The following is a 27858-nucleotide window of genomic DNA, read 5'->3' on the forward strand; positions in this document are numbered from 1 at the left end:
ATCATGGAGGGAGATTCTCCACCAGAGAGGAAAAAACACCATAAAGGAGGCAAAATCCTCAAATATGAGCCTACCAACTGCAATGAAATCAACACATCACCCTTCATCAAGCAGTGTTTTGAAGATATAATTTGTCTAGAGTTTTGAAAAAGGGTATGTGAAGTAGGTTTTCATGAACAGTTGATAGATTGGATCGCCACTCATCTGAAAGGGGAAAGGGCTATCATAGCTAGGGTTGAGTTTACATTTTCAGTGGCTGTTATTTCACTTGCTACAGGGATACCTGATCATGGAGAATACTGGTTTAAGGGCATGAACTTGGATCTTGAACATTACAGGTCCTTCTTGAAAACACCCTATAGGGAGACCCATACACACATTATCCCATTTAGGTACCTGTTGGAGAAGTATGCTCCATTAATGAAGGTTGTCATGAAAATTTTCACATGCGAGGGAAGGTTTTATAGATTGTATGCATATCACATCTGGCTTCTAATGCACTTCACAACTCAAAAACCTCTCAGCATGTGCAATTATCTATGTAGAAGTCTTGTCAAAATGTCCGAGAAGGTATAGGTGAAAAACAAAGAACACTATCCTAGTCTTTTTCATCATAGCTTGATAAATACTGTAGTTCTCCACCAGCTTGCAGAGAAAAACATGACATGGGATTCATTCATGGAAACAACTTTGAAATGGCATGAGACTAATGTTTTAGTTCAACATCCAAACGTGCCAACACAACAGATGGAGGTAGGATCATCAAGTCGATCAATGGAGGTTCCTAAAGCACCTAGACTTGAGGTGACTAAAATGTATCAAAGAGGAAAAATACTTGTGTTTACTTCTCATGTTGAAAAAGGGGCCAAGCCTTCTACATCAACAAAACATGGATCATAGGTACAAGATAAAGACTTGATTGAGCATGAATTTGAGTTGGTGGATTTGGAAATAAAAAATGAGCCTTCAAACATGCAACATACTATCAAAGAGAAAGATTCTCATATCAGAGAACTCATGGACAACATGGCAAGGGCAAGGTTTGTTTTCTCATTCTTAGAACAAGAAAAAAGTCAGCTAAAAGCTAGGCAACTTATCATGGAGAAAGAGAAAGATAAATAGTTGCAACAAGCAGTGAAAGGCAAAGAAGTATTGGAGCCTAGTGAACCTGAGGAAACTGAAAAACAAGGCAAGAAAAAGAGGCCAAGAACCAAGGGACTTAATAAGGCATTGAAAGAGGAGAAAGAACACATTTTGCTAGACAAAAACCTAGACATGGAGGACATAATTGCCTTAGAGATCAATGAGGACAGGGAATATTGGTTAGATAAGGTCAACGGTCACTTGAAAAAGTTTCTTGACAAAGCCAACAGAGATAACCAACTACTTAGGCACATGGCACATCACTATCAAACTAGAAACATGATATGTAACGTCAAGCTCAAATAGTTGGAAAACAAGCTCAAGGAAACCCTAAAGGACAAAAATGAGAGGGATAACTTAGAGATTCTTGCTTAAGCATCCATGAGGGCTTGAAATACATCATTTTTCAGCTCATGACCAATTTGGAAGGAATTCTGATCATTTTTGGTTTTTTGGCTATTTTGGTGCCTAATTCAGAAAATTGGCTAGTCACAAGGCGCTGCGCTTTTTCCTCAGGCATCTAAATGACAAATGGTTTGCAGTTTTGGAAAGATCATGGCATCCTCTCAAAAGCCACTTCATCAAATTTCTTAGAGAGGTCCCAAATTTTGAGAAAAAGGGGAAAAGGGGGTCAAAAATCAACATTCTGCCTCTCTTTTTGACAGGCGTCGCGCTTCTAGAGATACCTTGGGAGAATGAGTTTTTGAAGGCCTTCCCATGGGTCGTTTTCAAAAATTCAAAGTGTTATGGAAACTAGACTTGAAAATATAGTTGACCGTTCTTTCAGATATTCATTTGAACCTCCAGAAGGCAACTTAAAGTGAGCTCAAAGTTGGCACTGCGCTTCTGCAAATTTTTGTGTTTTTCATTTAAGTTTCACTGTGTAAATTTCCTAGTTTTCAGTTTGACTTGGTCAAAGTCAAAACTCTTGATTTAATTGAATTATTTCAAGGTTAGATGATGTAATCATGAATAAATAGACATGATAGGTTGTTTTTATGGTTTATTAGGCCTCATTAGGGAAGCAAAATTCAAAACAAAGTCTAAGAGAAGAGTTTGTATTTGACCTTTTCACTTTCACCTGTTGGTTGAGAGAATCTTGGAAACAATTCCACCACCTAGGAATTCAACTCCTGAAGGTGGGGAGGTTGTTTGAGTGATTCTATATGTATCATTTCTCATTCAGAGAGAGAGGTTGGACTTTTGCGGAGAAGGCTTGTATGTTTATGTTCTCTTCAGCTAATATAGGAGCAGTTACAACTATATTTTAGGAACTCTAGTTCAGTGAGTCTATGATGTTTGTTTACTATTTCTATCAATTTCTAATGGATAAATCATCTCTCTTTACATTATTTATCTTCTTCCTATGAATTTCCTTGCAATTATATAGACAAGAATCTTGAATTTAAGCTCTATTTATGTGGAATTCATACTTGTGTTTCCTTTCTTCTAAAGCTAATGAATTCATGCTTTCATATGCTCATTATTTTATTTTAAGCTCACAAATCTATACTACATTGACAAGCACTCCAATTGCACCATAACACACTAATATCTAGATCGTTTTTATACTTGTCACTTAATACTTGAAAGCCTAGACCTAATTACCTGCTCTAAACCCTAGTCCAGCAAACTTAAAACTTTAAATTCCAAAATACTCAAAAAAAACTTGCATATCTAGCCTAAAACCTTGTTTTTTGCAGTTATTCATTAACAAATCCTTTGAGAGATGCCTCTCTGGTTCAGTAGGGCTAGCTACTGAGCTAAAAGTGGTTCGAGGTTACCTCTTTCAATCTCCTCCTCAACCTAGGAAATTGTAGAGGATAACAACTTCAACAACAACGATCAAAGGAATGGTAGGTCCAATGGAAAAGGAACAAGGAATGCGAAACATCAAGGAAATGGTGAATCCTCCACGAAATCAAGGAACTGCAGGTATGAAGAATCAAATGTTGTTAACAATAAGCAAAAAGAGTACTATCTTATATCGACCCTCTCCACTGCCTCTCCTCCAGACACTTTGATAAATTCGTTGATTGATAGTGGTACCTCAAGGCACTTCACCAGATATAAGGAAGCCCTCTCTAATCTGATAGAGAAGGAGACAAACTTGGAGATCATCCTTGGAGACGATGCCACCTATCTCGTGAAGGGAGTAGGGAATATCACCCTTCAATTGAATCAAGGTAACACTACTCATTTGCAAGAAGTACTATATGTACCTGATCTCAAGAAGAAACTGGTGTCCATTTCAGCAATGGAAGACAAAGGGTTCAAGGAGGCTTTTATCGATGGAAAAGTACGTGTTTGGAAAAGAAATTTTAAATATGCTTTTACTCTTGGGTTTAGGGTTGACACTTTATATCAAGTTGGAGGAATTCCATTGGGAGCCATGTCTTGCGACACATCTCTACAATCTGAACTATGGCACTAGAGGTTCGCCCATCTTCATTATAAATCCCTACCCGATGTGAGACAGATGGTGACAGGTATGCCCAAGTTAAAAGTAGAGAATAAAGGTGTATGTCCGGGATGTACTTAACGAAAGCTTACAAGGGGACCATTCCCCTCAAGTAATAACAAGACCACAAATATATTGCAATTGATCCACTCCGACATATCTAGTATGATGCCCGTAAACTTTTTGGGAGGATACTTATATTATCTCACCTTTACGGATGATTATTCTCACAAGTCCTAGATCTACTTCTTGAAGAAGAAGGATGAAGTGTTCACCTGGTTCCGACACTTCAAAGCCTTGATCAAAAACCAATCCGAGAAGAAAATCAAGGTATTGAGGACTGATAATGGGACCGAGTATGAATCCAATGAATTCCAAGATTATTGCAGAGAAGCTGGCATTAAGAGGGAGACTACAATGCCATATACTCTTGAGAAGAATGGTGTGGCTAAAAGGAAGAATCATTCTATTGTAGAAGCAGTTCATGCCATGCTTCATGATCAAGGCCTTTCGAAGTTCCTATGGGCTGAAGCTGCAAATACCACTTTGTATGTTCAAAACCGATGCCCTCATCAAGCATTGGACTACAATACTCCTGAAGAAATTTTCACTGGTAAGAAATACGATGTCTCTCATTTTAGAATTTTTGGAAGTCCTGTATATTTTCATGTGCCAAAAGAGAAAATAAGTAAATTGGGTGCATCTGGGAAGAAAGGAATCTTTGTGGGCTATAGTGAAAATTCTAAGGGATGTAGAATTTATGTGGCTAGTCAAAAGGAAGTTTAAATAAGTCATGATGTCACCTTCGATGAAGATATGCCCCTCAGGAAGATCAACAACCTTCATATCCTAAGGAAGGACAAAGAAGATGACACTGGAAATTAGGGTGGAAAAGAAGACGAAACGGTGCCTGATGTTAATGAACCTATGGATCCTATTGATCCTCCTCCTCATGAGCCCTCCTCCAAAAGGAAACCCTCATGGCTTAGGGAGACTCTCGAAGATGTTGAGAGATAGATTGCACCAAGGGGGACTTTCCGTGAAAGCAAGAAGCCAAATAGGTATAAAGGATATTTAAATTCCGTGAGCACTATCATTCAAAATGAGCCTTCATCATTTGAAGAAGCCGTGAAGCATCAAGTATGGAAGGATGTTATGAATGAAGAATACGAGTAAATCATGAAGAATGATGTCTGGGATGTGGTCCCTTGACCCCAATACAAATAAGTTGTCACCTCTAAGTGGCCCTACAAAATCAAGCATGTAGCTAATGGAAGTGCAAACCCTCTCATTCACAAATGTAAGAGGGAGTTGGCTTCCGAATTTGAGATGAAGGACCTAGGAGCGATGCACTATTTCCTAGGGTTGGAGGTTCGACAAAAGCCAAGTGAAATTTTCCTCTCTCAAGGAAAATATGTTGTGAAGATATTGGAAAGATTTGGGATGGTGGACTGCAAGCCTGTGACTATTTCGATGGAACTTAACTTTAAGAAGTTATGTGGTAGTGTTGTTGGACCTGAATTAGGAAATGCTTCTGAGTATTGTCAACTCATAGGAGAAATGATGTTCTTGGTGAACTCTCATCCGGACATATGTTTTGTAGTTAACACATTGAGCCAATATATGGTTGGGCCTAATCATATACATTGGATTGGTGCCAAGAATCTTCTGAGATATCTTTGGGGCAAAATCACTCATGGATTGAGATACACTGCCAAAGATGTGAGGCTGCATGGTTATTCTGATGTTGATCGGGTTGACAATGTGGTGGATCGCAAGAGCACTTCTAGATGTTGCTTTTATTTGGGTTCTGCTTCGCTATCTTGGATGAGAAGGAACTAGAAATCGATTGATCTGAGCACCGACGAAGACGAATACATAGCTGCTAGTATGGCCTCCTGTGAAGTTGTCTCGTTAAGGAAGCTCTTCAGTGAGTTGTTTGGACATGTACTAGATACCACCATGATCCTCTACGACAACCAGAGTGGGATCCGATTATTAGAGAATCCGGTGTTTCATGATCGCTCCAAGCATATAGATATCATGTACCACTTTATCCGGGATATGGTACAACGAGGAGCTATAAGGCTCCATCACATTGGGATTGATGAGCAGGTTGCCGATATTTTGATAAAGCCCCTGGGGAAGGTCAAGTTGTTGGCCTTTCGAGAACCAATTGGAGTGGTGGAGAGACCCTCTTATGAGGGTCCTGTATGGGATGGACATTGAGCTCCGGGGGACTTGGGGTACTTCTTGAAGCGATGAGAAACCATGGGGTGAGTGGTTCAACCTTCCCCTAGTGGTTTGCTGTGTACAGGGTGAGTGGTTCAACCTTCCCTTGCGATACCCCTTGGCGACATGTAGGCAAGATGAGTGGTTCATACTTCTCCTATTGAGACATCCTACCCATGTAGTATGGGACTCATGGTAAGTACTTCTCATCTAGCCAATGAGTAGGGAAATGAGGATAGGGACCATAGTACTACTGATGGACACATCGTGTACTACTGTACTCCTTATGCTAGGATGACCGATATTGATCTGGGATCAATTGGAACTGAATTTGGTTCAGTACGAGTGGTATGAGACACTCTCTTTTGATTGGAATTGACTTCGGGTCAGTAAGAGTGGTATGACACACTCTCCTTTGATTGGGACTGACTTTGGGTCAGTAGAGAATGGTATAATACATTCTCGATCATTTCTTCTTCTTCATAGTTCAATAGTGTAGAGCAATGCATTGATGGAAGAGATAGTACAGATTGGCAGATGGATTAGAAGATGGAGTTCTCCCTAGTTGAGAGGGAGTGTTAAAATTGGCAACTAGGGCCAAACTCCACATGGGTCATCTTATTTATAACAACTGATATTTTTCTTGGATTCCTCTCTCTGAGAGGTGTTGGATTGATCTAAAGATCATCAAATTATGACATGTACAAATGAAGTTATGAATTTATTTTGATTATGGTCAAATTGTCAAGGTCAACCAACAAACTTATGTAGGCTCAGAAGCCCAACAACGACGTCTATTCATCCTCAACGTTGCATATAAACAGAAGGTGACTTATCCTCATTTGGACACACTCATCTTCACACTTCTCTCTCTATCTCCTCAGTGATTTGGTATGGATTTCTAGGCCTCTCTCTGTCCACACTTCCAAAATTTCAGGAGAGCGAAATTTTAGGAGGTCGAAATTCCAGGAGAGCAAAATTTCAAGAGGCCGAAATTTCAGGAGGTTGAAATATCAGGAGACTGAATTCCTGGACAATTTGACCAGGCGTTAACTAGCATGCATTGACCTCCTTTGACTGCGTTTTTGTGAGGGCTATCTCTGTTTGGGCAGGCCATATTTCTGGGCACAGAAATCGAGGCTAAACATTGATTGTTGACCAAAATTGGCTGCAGCTATAGTTGACCATAGGTGGGCTTTTTTACCAGACTTGACTGTGCTGAATTTGACTCCTTTATGGGTTGTTTTATCTTGTTGTTTGGAGGTCAAAGTTGACCGGTTTACTAAGGGTCAAATCTGCCTTGTTGACCAATGTTGACTTTTCTGGTTAGGTCTCTTTTGCTGCTGTTATAAATTATCAGATTTGTAAATTGTACTCTCTCTGCTGAACTATTGAAGACTAAAATAAGATTTGATCAAGGGTTTCCCCACATTGGGGTTTGTCCCTGGCTAGTGCCACATCTTGTGTCCTATTGTCGTGGCTTGTCTTCTACTGTTTATGTTTATGTTCTATCTGCATTTTACTATCATGTTGATGTGATTTCTAATCTGAATATTGAAAAAGGGATAATAAAGAAATTGAAGTAAAATTTCTCTGAAGCATAGAATATACCATTGTTGCCTAAAATTAACAAAAAGCAATTCCCGACACCTGGGAATAACCTTTTGCTATCAACCGAGCTTTGTTTTTTTCCACCTTACCTTATGTATTCATCGTTTTCTTAAACACCCATTTGCTACCAATGAGTTTCCTTATAGCCGACATGTCCACCAGATTCCAAGCCTCATTTTTGTCCAAAGATGCCATTTCATCAACCATGGCCTCTTTCTAGAGTTTTCCATCCTCTGAATCCACTGCCTCCTTGACAGTTCTGGGATCATCATTAGTAACAGATAAAGAAAATTTTTAACAAAAAGTGGATGGAATATACCTATCTGGCTGCCTTCTCTCGAACTGATCTTCTCAAAGTTGGAGTTTGTGGCTCTTACTCTTTTGATTCCTATTCTATTGTAGAATATGATTCTTCCTCCTTCAGTTCGAGCTCTATCTTTTCAGGTTCCTTTGTTAGGAATTCACGTTTAATAACATCCTTCACCTATTTAAACACCATATCTCACCTTTACACAATTTTCCTTGTTTCCGTGTTCCAAAGCTTATAACCTTTTAAACCATCCTTATACCCAATAAAGATGCACCTTTCAGATTTACTATCCAACTTGGTTATTTTCTCCTTTGGAACATGTACATGTGCATCATGGCCAAATACCATGATATGTAAGAGAGAGGGTTTCTTACTAGTCCACAACTCATGTGGAGTCTTATCCTCTAATGCTGATGAAGGTGATTTGTTAAACATGTAACATGCAATCTCTTCTGCTTCTGCCCAAAATTCCTATTCTAACCCAACACTATTGAGCATGCTTCTTGCCTTTCCCATCAATGTCTTGTTCATTATTTCTGCAAATCCATTTTGTTGAGGTGTGTATGGAGTAGTCTTCTGCCGTACTATACCACACTTCTTATAGAACTATTCAAATTCCTTCTTGCAGAACTCTCCAACATTATTTGTCCTCAACATCTTGATCTTTTTCTCTGTCCAATTTTCCACTAGAGCCTTAAATTCTTTAAACCTGTCGAAGGCTTCATATTTATTCCCAATGAAATATATCCATGTATTCCTCGAGACATCATCTATAAATGGTACATAATACACAAATTTACCCAGAGATGGAATTGAAATAGGTCCAAACACATCACTGTGCACAAGCTCTAATATCCCTTTCGCCCTCTTAGCACCATAGGGGAAACTCACCTGATTCTTCTTGCCATATACACAATGTTCACAAAAATTGAAATCCAAAGATCAATTAGACATACCTTCTACCATACCATTACCATGCAGTATTTGAAGGCCCTTCTCTCTAATATGTCCAAGTCTTTGATGTGACAGCATAGTCTTCTCTCCAGAGACCACTAGATTTTCTGCTCCACTTTTAGGAACCACAAAAATGTTGCACCCATCAATAACATTGGTACCTAGAAGCTTATAAAAAGTTCCAATATGAATTCTCTTCACCGATACCAATGCTCCCCAAACCATCTTGCAGGTATATTTCTCGAACACTATTTTTACACCTGCATCGTACATTTTTCTTATAAGTTTCAGATTTATGGCCAATGCAGGAATATGTAGAACACCAAGAAGTGTTCTAATCCTTCCACCTTGCAACTTTAGCTTGAATTTTTTGTGTTCGATGATTCTAGCCTTCCGGTCATCCCCAAGGACGACATCACCACCATCACATTTCTCGTATTTGCAGAACCACTCCCTATGGGGACTGAAGTGAAAGGAAGCACCTGAGTCAATCAACCATGCCTCATGATGTACATGTGTACTTGAAGAAGAAGCCAAATACACATCCCCACCTTCATTGGAGGTGGTTTTCGCCTCTGTAGAAGGAACATCACCAAATCCATTTCCTTTCTTAAGAGATTTAGATCTATAGTACTTTTTGTAGTGCCCTTCTTTTTCGCATTTCTGACATACTTTACAACTTTTCTTGGAGATTGAGATCTCCCACTTGAGGAATTATTTTTGTTTCTGTACTGAGACTGTCCTCTAATAGACAAGGCATCTCCATTCTGGCTCTCCATATTTTTCTGTCTCATCTCTTATGACAATAAGGATGAAACTATTTCATCAAACTTCAAGGTAGTTGTATTGCTACCTATTGCAACAACCAGAGTATCCCATGAATCTAGCAGAGAACACAACAAAATGATGCACTTATCTTCATTTGAAATTTTAATATCAACAAATAACAACTAACTTACCACAGTATTAAATGTGTTTAGATGCTCTGTCACCGAGTCTCCACCATTCATTCTCAGGTTATACAAATCTTTCCATAGGAATAATTTGTTCACAAGAGACTTAGATTGATACAAAGTCCCTAACTTGTCCCACAAAGCCTTTGCCATAGATTCCCCTGATACATTCAATAATACTGAATTTGAGAGACACAATCGTATTCTACTCTTCACCTTTCGACCTAGCTTCGCTTAGTCTTCTGCCGACATTCCTGTTGGTGTCGAACCAGGATCTACAACAATCCATGGATATGGGTCCACCAGCAGATCCTCCATCTTGAGTTTCCACAACTCAAAACTTTGACCATTAAAGTTCTCGATCTATATCTTTTTACTGTTCGCCATCTTCTTTCACCACAAAAATTGATCCCACAGATCTCCCATTGAGCAGTTCCTCCCACAACCCTGAGAAAAATCCCATAGCAGCAAATACGTCCCCTTGAAGCCGAAACAAATCTGATACCAAATGTAGATTTTAATCCTATACATAAATTACCTGTAAACTTATTCTTAAAATAGAAAAATATATAAAGGAGATAACATAAAACAAATATACACAGAGATTTCCCCTCAATCCCAAAACTGGGACTACGATATTAATTTTTCATTATATTCCTTTCAATGTTATAATACATATATATACATTCTGAAACATTCATAAACCCCAATACACTAATCTTGGATTAGAACATAACCATAGTTCCTTTGATTGGATCTTACAAAATACCATGGGCAGAAAACCATCATGCCCAAAACCATGTGTAAACCCCATGCACAAAACCATGGGTAGTTATGACCACCATCTTTGGGTCCGCCCCCCATATATTTTTTTTGTCCTGTGGCATTTCCTCAGACCCCGTTCAGGGGGGATATTTCCCCCTTGCAAACCCCTCGATAGGGGGGGAAATAACATAACAAATACCCAACACTTTTATTGGAACCATTTCCTTTTCCTTTTCCCTTTCCTAATATGACTAATCAAGGCCAGGTTGTCATCACCTACCTTATTGTCAACTTTAGATTCCATTTGATCCTCCTCCTGGATGCAACTATTCCATTATCTCTGAAAATTTGGAGGGTCCTCACCGTCATGCCCAAAACCATGTGTAAACCCCGTGCACACAACCATGGGTAGTTATGACCACCATCTTTGGGTCCGCCCCCCATCCTTGGGTCCACCCAACTATTATTGGGTCTGCATAATTTTTTTTCCTAGGGCATTGCCTTAGACCCTGTTCAGGGGGGATACTGCGTCTTGCAAACACCTCGATGGGGGGGGGATAACATAACACAAACCCAAAACTTTTATTGGAACCATTTCCTTTTCCTTTTCCCTTTCCTAATATGACTAATCAAGGCCAGGTTGTCATCACCTACCTTCTTGTCAACTTTAGATTCCATTTGATCCTCCTCCTGGATGAAACTATTCCATTATTTCTTCCCAATTGTTGTAAGTTGATCATGAATATGAGTTATCTTTATGAGGTAATTGGTAACTATGTTAGATATGAACACGTCTATATATTTGAACTTCTTTCTTAGGATCATCTTCTTGTTAATGTTTTTTCTTTGAGATAGACTTACGAGTGCCTCGAATTGTTGACATATTTAAAATGTATTTGTCAAAAGAAAGGAAAATAAATTTTATTATTAGATAAGTTGACTTATTAAAGAATGGGTTTCATGCTTGGGTCAATTGTTTTTAGGTCAAAGTCTACTCTAGGGTTTATGCCAAGTGTCCTTGTTCATTGCATAATGTAAAGAACCCTTCTTGGTATTTATTTGTTAACAAATATAATTTATTTATTGTGAAATAGGTCAATTATGCCTCCTCCACCAAGTCAGCCTCAAACTGGAAAAGTCGGCCTAAAATGGGCAACAAAATCACTATATAAAGGCAACAACTCGACCTCATTTGTCACTCACTCACAACAAGTTTGATCTGCAGTTTCTGGGCTAAGGAAAAGTGTGAATTTCAAGAGAAGAAGAGGAAAAAGGATAGTGAAGAAGAAGGAGGTATCTCACAAGCATAAGAAGTCGAAATTCTCTCTCTTTCTCTCACACATGTGAAGCTGTGAAGTTGTAGAGGCCGAAATTTTGCAATTGCTAGGAAGGCCGAAATTTTGAAGCTACTAGTGAAGTTGGGGCTGAAATTTCTGGGTTGATGTTGCGTTGTAGCTACTGGACAAGAAGAAACTATTGAAGGTTTCAATATCTCATTGGAAGTATGACTTAGAGGAGGAAGGTATGCTGGTCTAGGGTCTTGGTCTATCTCATTTGAATTATTGAAGGAAGAGTTCTTGACTGGGTTTTCCCCTATATAGGGGTTTTTCCTATTGAGAAATCTAGGGCATCAATAGTTAGGTGATTTATCTACTTATGATAATTACTTGTGATAGTATTTTTATTTCTTGATTACGATCTCATCTTCGAGTTATTATTGTGTTCTTTTCATCAAGACAATTACCAAATCACGAATAATAAGGAGACAAAAAACATAGTATATAGGCTTGTCAGTGAGGGCCAAAACCTCTCACTCTTTGAGAGGAAAGCCCAAATGAAATTATTCTTATAGAACCTTCAATTGACGAATACCAAGACCATGAAAAATCCCCTTGACACTGGAGTCCTCCCAAGACCAAGTCACTAGCCTCCTCTTCAACACTGCTCTTCCTCTTCCTCTTCTCAACTTCCTTTAGATTCTCGGCCTCTTCTTGTAGGTATGCAACCCCACCATGGAAACCCTATATGTTTTTCAATCCTTGTATAATATACTCAAGAAAGAGACTCCTTTAACCTCCTTACTCGGCTTCCTCGAGAGAAGTCCCCTCTTAAACTTGATCACCCTTTTTCTTCTGCAAACTTTGGTCTATCCTTGTTGACTTTTAGACCTGCAATTTCTTGCACGTGTGAGGGTAATTTGGCCTAAAGTCAGTCCTCCAATGATAACCCTCTCCTTCATTATCTTTTCTTCCTCCTTCACTGATCTAGAGACTCTTTTTCACACTTCTTCTTAGACTTCCTTCACCGATTTTCTTGCCTCGAAATGAGGCTGAGTACGGGTATATATACTTGTTTGTCATGTCTGTTTAGGCTGACATGATCTTTGGAGTAGGATGACTTAATCTTCTACAATTCTTACTTCATTGTAAGTCGACTTGATGAGAGTTAGTGACAAGGTCTTGGAGGGTGACTTTTACATAAACAAATATTACTCTTTTACAAGGTGTAACATGCCTTCAATACATGACAATGACTCTTTAGACTTTTATGACTAGATGAAAAAATTCCTAAGGGCTCTCAATGGGAGCCTATACTAAAAGTAAAATCTCTTGCTCATGAAACCCATGATGTAAGCATTACACTAATTTTATTTTTCTTCTTTACATCTCTTACATAAAATCATAATTACATGTCATTATGAAGACCGAACCTAGTTACACTTTTCAACACTCCCTCTTAACTAGGGAGGTATTCATAATGGTACTTGGTCATTCTCAATCTGAATAATTTCTCATAAGAAGAATCATATTGGTAACCTATTTGTTTAGAATCATATCAACCAACGTTGTTATATACCAAGGCCTTAACTAATAACTCTATCTCTCCACAAGATCTAAGCTCAATGTTGGTGAGACCAATGATTTATAGACACCCTCATCATTGTCTCTCTCAAAACGTACCCCACCCGGGTTCTTAGGGTGTGTTCCATAAGGACTATTCTTATCTTGGAATCCCCAGTCCTCAAAGAATATCGGTCCTCTATGACTACTCTTATCTTGGATGCCTTATCTCATCCTTAAAGAGTATCAGATGCCAAATGATTACCTAATCCTCCATTTTTTTTTCCCAGGTGAAGACAAGAATGACATGTCTATCTCTCCCTCTTAATTACGGATGACATATCCATTCTAATAAAGGAATGTACTCATTCCTACAGAAGGGATGTACCTAAGCTCCCTCTTAATTAGGGACCTACAACAACTATTCACGACCAGATTCTTCCGAGAACTCCTTCCTTCGATGTCGTGAATTTCTTTGTCACATAGTCTTTATCTTTTGGGACTTCTCATAGGTAACATGCCATCCATCACTTCATCCATGAGTCAACCATGTCATCATTCCTTTCCTTAGAAAGTGATCCACTAGTCTACATCTGGCCTTGCTTCATGTTATGATGCCTTTATCAGACTTTCTTCTTTGGAAGGGTCTTACATTCTTCTACATGGTTCTCTTGGAAGAAATCCACAATTCTTCCCTTTGGTAGCCTTGCATAAGCCTATCCAAATACTAGTTCATAAATAATAAATGAATACTTAAATCATAATTACCTTTGTGATGGTTTTTCATCATGACATCTTCTAGTAGGCATCAACATCCAGCGTGCATGTTGACACATCTCCTAAAGATATGTGTTTTCAAGGGTCTCCATCTTTTCCAGAGTTCCATCAGAGGCTTCATATCTTTCTGGGAGATGACATAGTCACATATTCTTGGATTTTCGGATGTTTCTTGCCTTTTCCATTGTTGCATTTTCCATGATCTCTTCCTTTCTTTCTTCACATATTTTATTCCCAAGAACTTCCAATTAGAGTTCCTCAATTGTAGTCAAGCACCTCATACTTCATATGAGGACATATTATGTTGATTTCATCTAATAAATATGTGACCCATGCATTCCTTCATACTTTGAGGGAGGAGATCCTTTCTTTGATCATGCTTCTGAAGATAGAACATTGATCCATATTTCCTGCAACCATATGACATTAATTCTATAAAATGTAAGCATACATACCTCATCTTTTCCTTGGGTCATCCAGATTTCCTGCAACAACTTCTTATGAATGAAGGAGCTTCATTTCATTGATCTGCTTCTTTGTTATGTCATCATACCATCATCCCATGAATTCCACAAATTGGGAATTCTTGATGAAACCTTGGCTTCTCTCATGATCGGTGAACTTTACAATGAAGATTCCATCAGAGAATATGGAAGATCTTGCATATCCTATCCTGCAGATGTTATCTTATTAACTAATGTATGATGAGCCTTGTCCTAGATGACTTCTTCCTTTTTCCATAAGTATCTTTTGAGCTTTCAATGAGGTTTCCAAGAGATATACCCTACATAGTTGGCTGGCATAGGTTTTTTTCCAAACATTCTTCATGTTTCCTATGAGACAAGCTCTTCTAATTCTTCCACCATGATGCCGTACTCTAATATAATGCATCCTATCTTATTTTTAATGCTTACTATCTATAATTTTACACAACATAAGAGTACCTTTATAGAGATTCAAGGATATTATCTCAGTCATAGTAGAGATCTCTCACTTCCTCCTTCTTAGGCTTCTTTGTTTCAGGTTCTTCCACTTCTTCGGTAATATGGGATTCTTCCTTATTTCTCTTGATATTGTACCTTTTAAGTTTAGGACAATCTCTTCTATAGTGCCTATATTCTTGACATCCATAGCATTGCACCTTAGCCATGTTCTTCTTTTTCTTTTGAGGACCAAATTTACCAAACTTTCCCTTTCTTTTTTTCATAGCAGCATATGCTTGATTTTGCTCATTTGATCCCACATCAATTTTTTCCTTTAGTTTGGTTTCTTCGATCTTGCATAATGACCATATATCCTAGAAATGAGTGGCTTCTTTCTTCCCATAGATACTTGAATTGAAGTTTCCCCATTCCTCTAGTAGTGAATTTAATACTACAGTGCTCATTTCCTTGCCAGACATTATTTTGCCCAGATCTTAAAGTTGATCTCTTATTTCTGAAATCCTCATAAAATATGAGGTTGTTCCCTCTTCCTTTGAGATATTCAATTTGTAGAGTTCTTGTCTTAGAGAGATAACTTCTCTTGCAGTACTCACGGAAAAAAACTCTATCAACTTATCGTATATTTATTTTTAAGTGTCTAATTTTGATACATATGGGATGAGAGAGTCTTTGATGGATCTTATGAGAATCCTCTGGGCCCTCACTTCACCTTTCATGAATTTAGCAAGTGCTTGAGTATCTTCTTTGGGAGGTTTGGTTATTGACCCCTTGATGTGATCCATGACTTCATTCTCAATAAGGTTTAGGTTGGTTCTTTTCTTCCATGCAAGAAAGTTTGAAGCTCCAACTAATTTGTTGCTTTCCTTGAAAAAATACATTTTGATAGATTCAGATGAAGTCATATACTTAATTGAGTAGACACTACTTTTCTCCACTTTCTTTCTTCTTAATCTTGACAAAGATATAGAAATTAAAAGACTACTCCTTGAAAGGTTCTTTAATGAGAGAGAGTTTGCTTTATAAACCCTTTTGAAGATGATGATAATGTTCTTTGATCTAGCCTTCCTTAGTCTTTGAAAGCTTCTACTACTTAGATTATGGATGAGTGATGATCTTCGGAAATGCTTCTAGATGGCCTTTCTTTCTGCTCCCTCCTTGATGATGATTCCAAGACTCTTCAATCTAGGGTTTCAGTATGATGAAGATCTTGATCTCTCGCTTGGTATTTTTTGTCTCGCTTTGATCCTTTTTTGAAACTTGATCCTTGTGAGTCTCCTTGATTATATGCCCCTTCTTGAATTTAGCACCTTAGCTCTTAAACCATGTTGAGAAATATACGACATCAATAGTTAGGTGATTTCTCTAATTATGATAATTGCTTGTGATAGTATTTTTATTTCTTGATTATGATATTCTCTTCTTGAGTTATTATTGTGTTCTTTTCATCAAGACAATTACCAAATCATGAACATTAAGGAGACAAGAGACACAATATATAGGCTTGTCATCCAAGGCCAAAACCTCTCTCTTTGAGAGGAAAAACCAAACGAAATTCTTCTTATGGAACCTTCAATTGACGAATACCAAGACCCTTGATACTGGAGTCCTTCCAATACCAAGTCACTAACCTCCCCTTCAATGCTGCTCTTCCTCTTCCTATTCCCGACTTCCTTCAGATTTTCAACCTCTTCTTGTAGGTCTGCAACCCCGCCACATAAATCGTAGATGTTTTTTGATCCTTGTATAGTCTCCTCAAGAAAGAGACTCCTTTCACCTACTTACTTGGCCTCCTTAAGCGAAGTTCCTTCTTAAACTTGATTACGCTTTTTTTGCTGCAAACTTCGGTCTATCCTTGTTTACTTTCGGACCTGCAATTTCTCGCACGTGTGAGGGTAATCTGGCCTAAAGACAGTCCTCCAATGAGGACCCTCTCCTTCGTTATCTTCTCTTCCTCCTTAGCTGATCTAGAGACTCTTTTTTGCACTTCTTCTTAGACTTTCTTCACCAAAATTCTTGCCTCCAAATGATGCATAGTACGGGTATATATACTTGTTTGTCATGACTGTTTAGGCTGACATGATCTTTAGAGTAGGACGACTTCATCTTCTAGGATTCCTCCTTCGTTTTAGGCCAACTTGATGAGAGCTAGTGACAAGGTCTTGGAGGGTGACTTTTACATAGACAAATATGATTCTTTTACAAGGTGTAACATGCCTTCAATAAATGACAATGACTCTTTAGACTTTTATGACTAGATGACAAAATTACTAAGTGATCTCAATGGGAGCATACTAAAAATAAAATATCTTGATCATGAAACCCATGATGGAAGCATTACAATAATTTTATTTTTCTTCTTTACATCTCTTACATAAAATCAGAATTACATGTCATTATGAAGACCGAACCTAGTTACACTTTTCAACATTTCCCTGGCTATGCACCTACATCTGGTGTCCTTGATCTTCGTGTTTTGGTTTTGGTAATTTATTATTGAACTAAGCTAAAAGAAGAACATAAGAAAGATAATAATAATTCATGGAAACCACAAGTAATTATCAACAAGGGAAAATATTTGTGCCTTTTAGATTTTCCAACATGGTACCAGAGCTAAGGTGAAAAAGGAAGAAAAATGCAGGATGAAGGCCTACTGAAGAAAATGATCAAGGAAATGTCATTAAAGAGGATCGTATAAGGACATAAGTCTACCATCTATAGGAACTATGTCAAATTCAATGAAGGGAGAAAAAAATTTATAAGGAGCCTCCAACTATAGGGTCCGGAAAAAGAGGATAGACCTCATTCTCAAAAAGAACAAAGTTTTGGATCTCATTCAAGGAAAAATCAAGAAGCCTATAGATGAATCAAGTGAAGCAGAAAAATAAATTGAAATATTGGCTATGAACTCGATACTGAATGGATTTAAGGATAACCTAATTCCATACATATCCAACATAAATTCCGCTCAAGAAATGTATGAGCCTCTCTCCAAGTTATTCACAATCAAGAACATTGGTCAAATAACAAGCCTCAAGAATGAACTAAGAATTGTTAGGATGAAAAATGATGATACCATTTCATCATATTTTATACGGATATCCATAATTAGAGATGAACTCCAAGCAATAGATGAAGTTGTTCCAGAAAAAGAGCTCTTAATTACTGGCTTTCTAAGACTACCAAAATCTTGGAGTGCTTTTGAATAAAGAATTAACAGTTGGATGGATACTCCAACATTTGAACAAATGTGGAATGCATGTAGTCAAGAAGAAGCCATAATATAGTTAGTAAACAACAAGGAGGAGGAAGAAGAAAACACCTCGAATGCCTATTCTACTCATCACAAGATTTCATCAACAGCCCTAAGAAGACTAGGGTTTCAATATTAGCATTGACATACCCTTAGGTTAGGGTTTTACAGAGAACCTTTTTAGGGTTCCACAAGAATGATAATATGATTTAATCATCCTAATAAGAATATTTGTGATTCAAAACCCTAGACATGACGATGTCAGTAATGTAAAGCAAATTTAAAATAGAATGAACATATATTTTATGAAGAGAAATTTATAACAAAGTTTATAGTCTAAGGCTACCCTTGATTTTTTCCTTAACAAACCTTGTAGGACATCAAATCTTGACAGGCTTCAATATAACTTCTTTCATGCTTCAATTATATCCTTTGAAGTATCCTTCATAACTCTTGAGATATCAACAAGATTTCCTATCCAAGGAAAATATAAAGAGAAAGTTTATTAGTATGTAATACAAAAAAGTCTTGATGTAAGGATGAAATCAAACATAAAAACATGAAACCAAGAATATAATAGTTATATTTTGGTAAAATGGTGGAGGCTCCCTCTTAACCCAATCCTTTTGAGGGATACCTACAAACTTATAAAAATGAAATTTGTTCTAACAAGACATGTTAGACCTATAAACTCTAAGAGTCAAAACATAAAGGAAAACAATTCAAAACAAAAATAAAAGACTAAGAGGGTTATGTGAGGGAGAGAGAGGACTAAGTATTATAAGTCCTTGACTTTTGATTCTGCGGTCTTGTTCTTCTTAGGTTGATATTCATTAGCAACATTTTCATGTTCCCTCTCTCTCTTCTTATTTCTTGGATTCTCTGGATAATGACTTTTGTAGTGACCCATCTTGTGATAGTTATAACATTAAATCTTGGATAGGTCCACTTTCTTCTTTGTTCCTTTGAACTTCTTAGGGAGAGATGAAGCATCTAATGGTGGATGCTTGGGAGGACATCTAGCTGAACTATATGTGTTTTATGTCTAGATCACGAAGAGGGAGGGTGGCATTGGTCTTGGAGCTCTGACGTTGGATACAAACCTAGATGCTTGGGTTGATGGTTAGTTAGTAAGCCTAATGGTACCTAGACTGGCTAAAAGCTTTAGTCCATCTTAGTCCCACCCAGTAGACTACCTTGTTCAAGAATCTAGTCTGCAACACTAAGTGTGCTATAACTCTTCGTAGTTCATTTTGGAGATCTTCCATGTACCTCTATAAATATGGGTAATTATGAATACCTCCCTAGTTAAGAGGGAGTGTTGAAGAATGTATCTAGTGTTGGTCTTCATAATTATATTTAAAATGTATTTGTCAAAGGAAAGAAAAATAAATTTTATTATTAAATAAATTGACTTATTAAAGCATGGGTTTCATGCTTGGGTCAATTGTTTTTAGGTCAAAATATCCATTGAAGACTTCTACGGTTTATGTCAAGTGTCCTTATCCATGTCATAATGTAAATAACCCTTCTTGGGATTTATTTGTCAAGAAAGAGAATTTATTTTATTGTGAAATAGGTCAATTAGGCCTCCTCCACCAAGTCAACCTAAATTGGGCAACAAAATCACTATATAAAGGCAACAACTCAACCTCATTTGTCACTCACTCACAACAAGTTCGATTTGTAGTTTTTGAGCTAAGGAAAATTGCAAATTTCAAGAGAAGAAGAGGAAAAAGGATAGCGAAGAAGAAGGAGATCTCTCACTAGCATAAGAAGTAGAAATTATCTCTCTTTCTCTCACATTTGTGAAGATGATGGAGAGGTTGAAATTCTGCAGTTACTGGGAAGGCCAAAATTCTGAAGCTGTTGGTGAAGCTGGGGCTGAAATTTCTGGTTTGATTTTGGGATGTAGCTGCTGGACAAGAAGAGACTATTGAAGGTTGCAATATCTCACTGGAAGGTTGAATTTTTGGAGGAGGAAGGTCTGTTGGTCTAGGGTCTTGGTCTATCTCATTTGAGTTACTGAAGGAAGAGTTCTTGACTGGGTTTTCCCCTATATAAGGGTTTTTCCCTGGCTGTGCGGCTACATCTGGTGTCCTTGATATTCATGTTTTGGTTTTGGTAATTTCTTAATGAACTAAGATAAAATAGGAACATAAGAAAGATAATAATAATTCATGGAAATCACAAGTAATTATCAACAAGGGAAAATATTTCTGCCTTTTTTATTTCCTAACATGAACATATCCTTTTCCTTTTTCTTCTGAGATAGACGAGGGATCAAATGATCCTTAATTGCATTCAAGATCACCCTCTTGGAGTTGACCTCTTTCTTCTTATGAGATTCCAAATTTTGGGGACATGTCAACATCAAAACTACACTCAAATTTTCCTCCAACAAAAATGTAACCCTCACTTTCCATGGCAAAAATTTGAGGTTCCATCCAATTTGTCCTCAAATCTAAGACTTGTTTCTGCCATCATCCCAGATTTAAACAAAATTGTTGTGCAAATGTGCTTGGTCCCTTAAGCACCCCAAAAAAACATAGTTGGTCCTTAGATCTAATAAATATGCTATTTTAACCTTCAAATCTATTGTTTAACCTTGAAATTTGTTGTTGTAACTAATTTTAAATTAACTTCTCTAAAAGATTATGCTTTGATACCATGTTGAAATCTCTTTTTGAATCCTAGGTAGATTACTTCCTTATGATTAATAACCAAAATTACTTACTAAAATTTAAAACAGAAATTTCAGATCATAGAATAATTACACTGATTGAAAATTTATTTGGAGAATAAACAACATAAGCAATAAAATAATTTTCTGGAAATTTAATTGGAGAATAAACAACGTAAACAATAAAATAATTTTCCAAATACACAACAAATTTTATGCATGTCAATTTTTTTTTTGATTAAACATATTCAAAACTTACAAGGGCTTCCATATTGGGAAAGTTAACGCACTAAAAAGTATTAACCCACAACAAAACCTAGTTTTTTTTATAACTTTATCTATGTTGTTTCCTCCATAAATTTGTACGACTATTCTGTTGACCAAATTGCTAGCTGAATCAAACTTGCTGTTGTGTTTCATCTAATTGTACAAACTCCTCCTACTGCTATGCATGACCTCCATTGATTGGTTGAGGTCAAGTCTTTGCTACTACTTTCCTTCTCTCCTTGTCTTTCACATTAAATAAATGCATTGTCTCTCTGTGCAACTATATAACTGTCACAATGACTTCTTTGTGTCTCTTCTTTCTACCTTGCATTTCATATGTAATATTGAGTTGACAACTAAGTCTCTATAAATATAATCTCATTGAGATCAATGGTTGAGATTAAATTCCAGTCGACAGTGGGGATTTCATCTACATTACTAATATAATTAAATTACACTTTATTAGATTTTAATCAACTCCATAAAATTAAAAGACTCTTCACTTTAATAATTAACTTCAATTAAAGTGAATTACAAGCATAAAAGGGCTTTGGACGACTTCAGCATGTTCGACACAAAACCCGTGCTGAAGTATTTGTCTGAGCTACAAGCATGAACATGTATCATTAGTGTACCTGTAATCATGACCAAGGCCATACTTTATTCGTTTATAATAGCACTGGGTGTGGTTAAGGTCAACTTAGTGAACTTTGATATCACTTCTATAACCCTCTTGTGGATTGTGGACTAATTACCTCTTGGAAGGATGCTTATGTGAGTTTGTGCATATAGTGACACCAACTTAAACCTCATTTGTAACAATATTTTTAGAACATTGAGAAAAGGCTCTCTAAAACACGTGTTTAATGCCTACTAGCACTACATATTTTCTCATTTATGTGCATTTCATATATAGCACACTCATGTTTGGACATCTTTCTCTTTCTAGCCCATTTTCTGTTTAGTGATAGTGTGACTTCTGCAGTGTTGTTTGTTTGTCTTTTCATTGTAGGTTTTTGGGTTGGTGTTTTGGTTCCATTCAATTCCCTTTTTATGTTTGTGATTTTAACATCTAAAAGAAATGCATAAATTTATTTAGAACACACACATACACACATTTTTAACAATTAAGGATCACTTTGTATTAGAAAATGCTACAACTATACAGAACAACATTATAATACAAATAGAGAAGGGAATGGTCATAGCTTGTTGAAAAAAATATTTCCGTTGTTCCAAAAAGTATTAAGATTTCTTATCCAGATTCTACACTGATAGACATGGCATGTATACTATTGTACAAACCAACACAATGGAATCACAACATAACAAAACATTACATAGTGGAAATAAATTAAAAAGCTTGCCAATGGAGGGCTTCTCTTGTTAGACCCACCTAAGTCTCCTTAATGTTCTTCTCAAATCCCCAATCAATTCACATTCAGTTTCATAATTAGCCCTCGATATTTCTTCTCTAACATTGTACAATTTGAGAAAAATAGGGTTAGGAAAACTTGTGAAATTGACTTTCAAGGCCAAAACAATAAAACCATATGCAAAGCAAACCATTCCCATGCAATTGCTCATTATTATGGGCACTAATGAAGGGATGTATCGTAGAATGGAGCATAGTAAATTCCATAGATCTTTGTCCAATTTCTCATGCATGAGAAGAAACTTCTAATGATTGCCATAACAATTTGAATGCACTAAATTATCTTTGGAGAGACCCACCCTCTCCCACACCATCATAATGAATCTCTTAATCCCTTTTGAGCTTAAAATTTTTAATCCTTGAATAATTTCCAAAGCTTGATTATTGAATGCCTTTCTTAGTCCTTAGGTTAAACATATTTCATGATTTCCTTTAGGATCGAAATTCACCCCCCACTACATTTGCCACCCTTGGATTTTACCCTTTTAAGCCTTATGGAAGAAATAAATACCCTCCTCCTTATCTAGTTCTAACACCAGAATTCTTCCTCCTCCATTCTGATATGTCAAAAATGAACTATTAGGTTTTCTCCCTTGTATTTTAAGAAAATGAAAATCCTTGCACCAAAATATCAAAGATCCTTAAGCTAGTTCCTTTCATTTTGATTAAGAACTAGCATATTGTGTGCTTTTGATATCCTTTCCTTATTTCATCTTTGTCAATAGGCTTCAAGATTTAACTGCCACCAATCTTGGAGGGGAGTATTTCCGATTAAAAATAACATTTTTTCTTGCTAACTATATTTTTTAGCATATAAAACTTAGGAAATTCCATCCAAGTTTGCTTGAGAAAGTGATTTCATTGGAAAGATTCTTTATACATTTTATGCTCGGATGTAATCTAGTCTTCTTTTATTGTTGGAGATATTTTCTATGGATCATAGAACTCCATCCCCCCTAACCATAGACACACATAAACACCCCAAGGATTCATTAACATTGGGTCTTTGATTTCTAATCTACAATTCTCCGTTGGAGCTCAAACTATATTCTAGTGGATAAGGTGTTTTCTTGTTTTGTTTTGTTTTGTATTGGTCTTTTATCTTTTCCATAGAAACTTCTAAATCTCTTTTCCATTTGTTGCATTATCTCAATAGGTTCCAACATTATTGAAGCTTGGTATATGGCTAGGGTTGGCAGTACCCAATTTATTAACACATCCCTCCTTGTTGGATTTAGCCATCAAGCTCCCTATTGCTACATCTTGTTTTTTAGGGACAAATATTTTTTCCATTCTATGCTTACTGAACCACTGAGTGAGCTTCGAATTCTCAGATATTGAACTGACATCTAGTGTAGAATGCAAGGGAATTCTTGGCTCCTAGAAATTCCCTACATCTATTGGGGAGATGAATTTCAATCATAAATATGGATATTTTCATTGTTGACACAACCACTAGATGAAACCATAAATTGATTCACTATCTTGAATCTTTTACATTTATAGGTGATAACCTTCCCATCAAAAGAGTGTCATTAACAAAGTACATGTGTTTTATTTCATTATGCCCCAACCTATGGCGATTCTAGGAAGATTTTCAAAAATTTGCTCAAGATTTTATTTATTTCTCAAGGAACTTTCCATGATTATATAAAGGAGTGGGGAAAGTGGGCTAACTTTCCTCATACCCCAATTGATACAGGAAAAATGGGTGGGTCTACCTGTAAAAATTATGGTGTAGATCTGAAACTTCTCATGAAATTTACTAAAATACAAGACTCGAATCTACTCTGCTATTTTGTGAAATTCAATTCACGATCAAGAACAAAAATCATAAACATGCAAAAAGAATTTTCACACATGCAAAAATATTTATCTATGGGAAGCAACTGCTCAAAACCCCTTCCTATATATATTGCATTAATCAAAGAATAAAGATGAATACATATGCTTTCTCAAGCTTGAGCACAACCTGCAAGTGTATAGTCTATCTCTTTGCCTGGCTGACTGATTTTTCCCGTCACTTAGCCAATTTTCAAGCACTCCAAGCTCCTATTTCCTTGCGTTGTTCCTTGAAGAAATTAGCCCCTATTATTTAGGAAGTTCCCTCAATTGGATTGCGCAATTCATCTAGGTCCTTTATCTCACTGCATGCACCACCTATACACGTGGGAATAATCTCTAACAGATAGTACACTGCCTTGGAATATCCATCTCAACTGGGTAACTTGAATTCTATGCATGTATGATCTAATTTAAGTTGATTGATCAGTTATCTGGATGATCACTGAGTGTGGTTGAAGTCACACTTCCACAACTTGACCTTCCACTAGTTCCTCGAATAGTTTGAACTAGTTTAACTGACCATAACTCAATTTAATTGAATTAAAGTGCTAAGACTAGAAATAACTCAACTTAGGCTCCTAAAATTTAGGAATCACTGCAAAAAATTGAACTTCATGCCCTTAACTGGAATTGATGGAGTTAGACTCCTAATTCTTAGGAATCAACTCAAGTAAACTGAAATTCAACTCATTAACTTGAATTTAGTGCTCCTAGTTGAGTGACAAGAGCCATGTCACCTCAGTTAACTCCAAGTTGTCTACTGATGTAGAATTTCAAATTTCCTTAATTTGATTAAGGAAAAAATCAAAATTACAAATTTCTTGCTGCATTTTTAACACTCCCTCTCAACAAAAAGGGGATTATCAACCACCCCTATCCTGCACCTGTGGAATGTACTGCATGCAATACCTCTCTTTGTCACTGCTACTACTGCAACATCTGAAACTAAGAAGCATCCAAAAAAATATTGAATCAACTGTGTGTACAACTGTCTACTGAGAAAACTGTGCCACTGCTGACTCCGCTACTAAGTCTCTTTCTCTACTGTCAACACTCCTCTCCACTCCTTTGTATCTAACTGACGTTGATGCTCTTGCTACTGAATAATGTAGGCCCCTGTAGGAAGGTAATGATCCATGAGGAGAATGCCATATGTACCCTACCCAATTTTCTGCAACTCTTGGGACTAGGGATCTACATTGCCCCACCTCACACTAGGAGGTATAGAAACATGCAAAGAGAAATTTGATCTACTCATACTGTTGCTGCTACTACTATGCCGCTTCGTTCACAGTGTTGCTGCAACTATTGCAACAATGAGTCCGATCTCCCAAGATCCTAAAGTACTAGCTTCCATAGGGTTGCTCCCTCTGAAACTAGACTCCTTTTGAGTCTTAATCTCTATGTGGGAAATATATTTTCTCCTTAATATACCAATGTCAATGATCACAACTCCTTTTTGTGTCACTAAACATTGGCCCACTGATCTTCCCACTAGAAACCTTCTAGCTGCATTAAGAAGTTTGCACATAAGGTCTTCTGGATCTGCCCTGAACTAGGGCTCCATAAATCTCCCTCTTAACATCTCATTAATAATTCAATGATCAGTGTACATGAGGAATTCAAGGACTGGTTCTAATGTGAATCCTGCTCTGATACGATGCAAAAATTATGGTGTCGATCTGAAACTGTTCATGAAATTTACTAGAACACAAGACTCAAATCTACTCCACTATTCTGTGAAATTGAATTCACGATCGAGAACGAATATCATAAACATGCAAGAATAATATTCACACATGTCAAAATCTTTATCTAGGGGAAGTAAGCTTCTCAAAACCCCTTCCTATCTACATTGCATTAATCAAGGAATATAGATGAATACATATGCTTGGTTAAGTCTAAGTACAACCTGCAAGTGTATAGTTTATCTCTCTGCCCGACTGATTGAATCTGGCCATCACTTAGCCAATTTTTAAGCCATCCAAGATCCTATTTCTTTGCATCGTTCCTTGAGGAAATTATCCCCTATTATTTAGGAAATTCCCTCAATTGGATTGTGAAATTCATTTAGGTCCTTCCTATGACTGCATGCATCACCTGTACACATGGGAATAAACTACAAATGATATTACACTGCCTTGGAATCTCCATCTCAATTAGGTAACTTGAATTCTCTACAAGCATGATCTAATTTACGCTGATTGATCAGTTATCTGGATGATCACTGATTGGAATATGCGGAAGAAGATTGAAGATCGTCCCCTGACACTTTGCAAGTTTGGGTCTTTAAGACAACATGTTAGTTTGGTGTTCCTTCAAGCAAGAATTAATTCTCATGTGCAAGTTAATTATAATGAACATCACACACATATAATTCAAGCATGACATCAAGAATAACAACACAAAGTTGATGACGAAGTTCACCCCTCCTGGGCTACATCTCCGAGCCCTGCTCAAAAGGCTAGGTTGCTCATATTTCAGTGTTTAAAAATGAGGTACATCAATTTGTTGTTTACAATGTGTCTATTCCCCTTCAAGGAAATTTTCTCCTACAGAGAACTCTCACAAAATAAATTGACAATCTACAATCACCTTATCGTATACAACAATACAAAGATTTTCTTGCAAGGACTCTAGACCTCAACTGAAAATGAGAAGTCATGCATCAACAAGTACATAATTCAACTACTTGCCTCCACTTGACTTCGAGAGACAATTTCCCATGTATTGAATTCAGAAGTATCGACTGCTGCAACTATCGAAAAAAATCTTCCATTGTGTCCGGAGCGTACCAAAACCCCTATTTCAATTCTTGAAACGCTCAATTTGGCTTCCGTACGACCTCGGAATTCCAAGTTCTAACTCTTCTCAAAAGCCAACTCACAACACCACGCCCCTAGCTTTGGTGCCTTGGCCATCCTTTTATAATACCCACCGAATAGCATATCATTTATTTGAAACTCTAACATTAGAGTTTAGTGTAACAAATTTTCAATCTTAGCAAATTGTTATGATATGTTACAACCATATAACAATATATCAATTGTATGGTTGTTAAATTATATTAAATATTTAGTTTGACAAAAGTTGGCAGATCATATGGTTCATAACAAATGCGTCACCTATATAACCACTCAAATGTATTTACCATAAATACCTTGACGCATGCAATGTATAAAATTCATGGCTTGTGACCCTTATCCAATGTGACTCCGCTCCAAAGGTTTGGCATATCGACATATGTTCTAAACATAACATTAGGTTTCAACTGCGTGCCATATATATCAACTATTGTTTTAACCAAGTGCTAACATGGCAAGTAGTTATAACATTGTTTATGCTATCATCGGGTCGACGAGCCCGTGGAAATTCATTTGTACACTGG

Source organism: Pinus tabuliformis, chromosome 3_2 (genome assembly GCF_031772625.1).
Source record: "Pinus tabuliformis cultivar Carrire ecotype Pingquan chromosome 3_2, CPIR1, whole genome shotgun sequence".
NCBI classification, from domain to species: Eukaryota; Viridiplantae; Streptophyta; class Pinopsida; order Pinales; family Pinaceae; genus Pinus; species Pinus tabuliformis.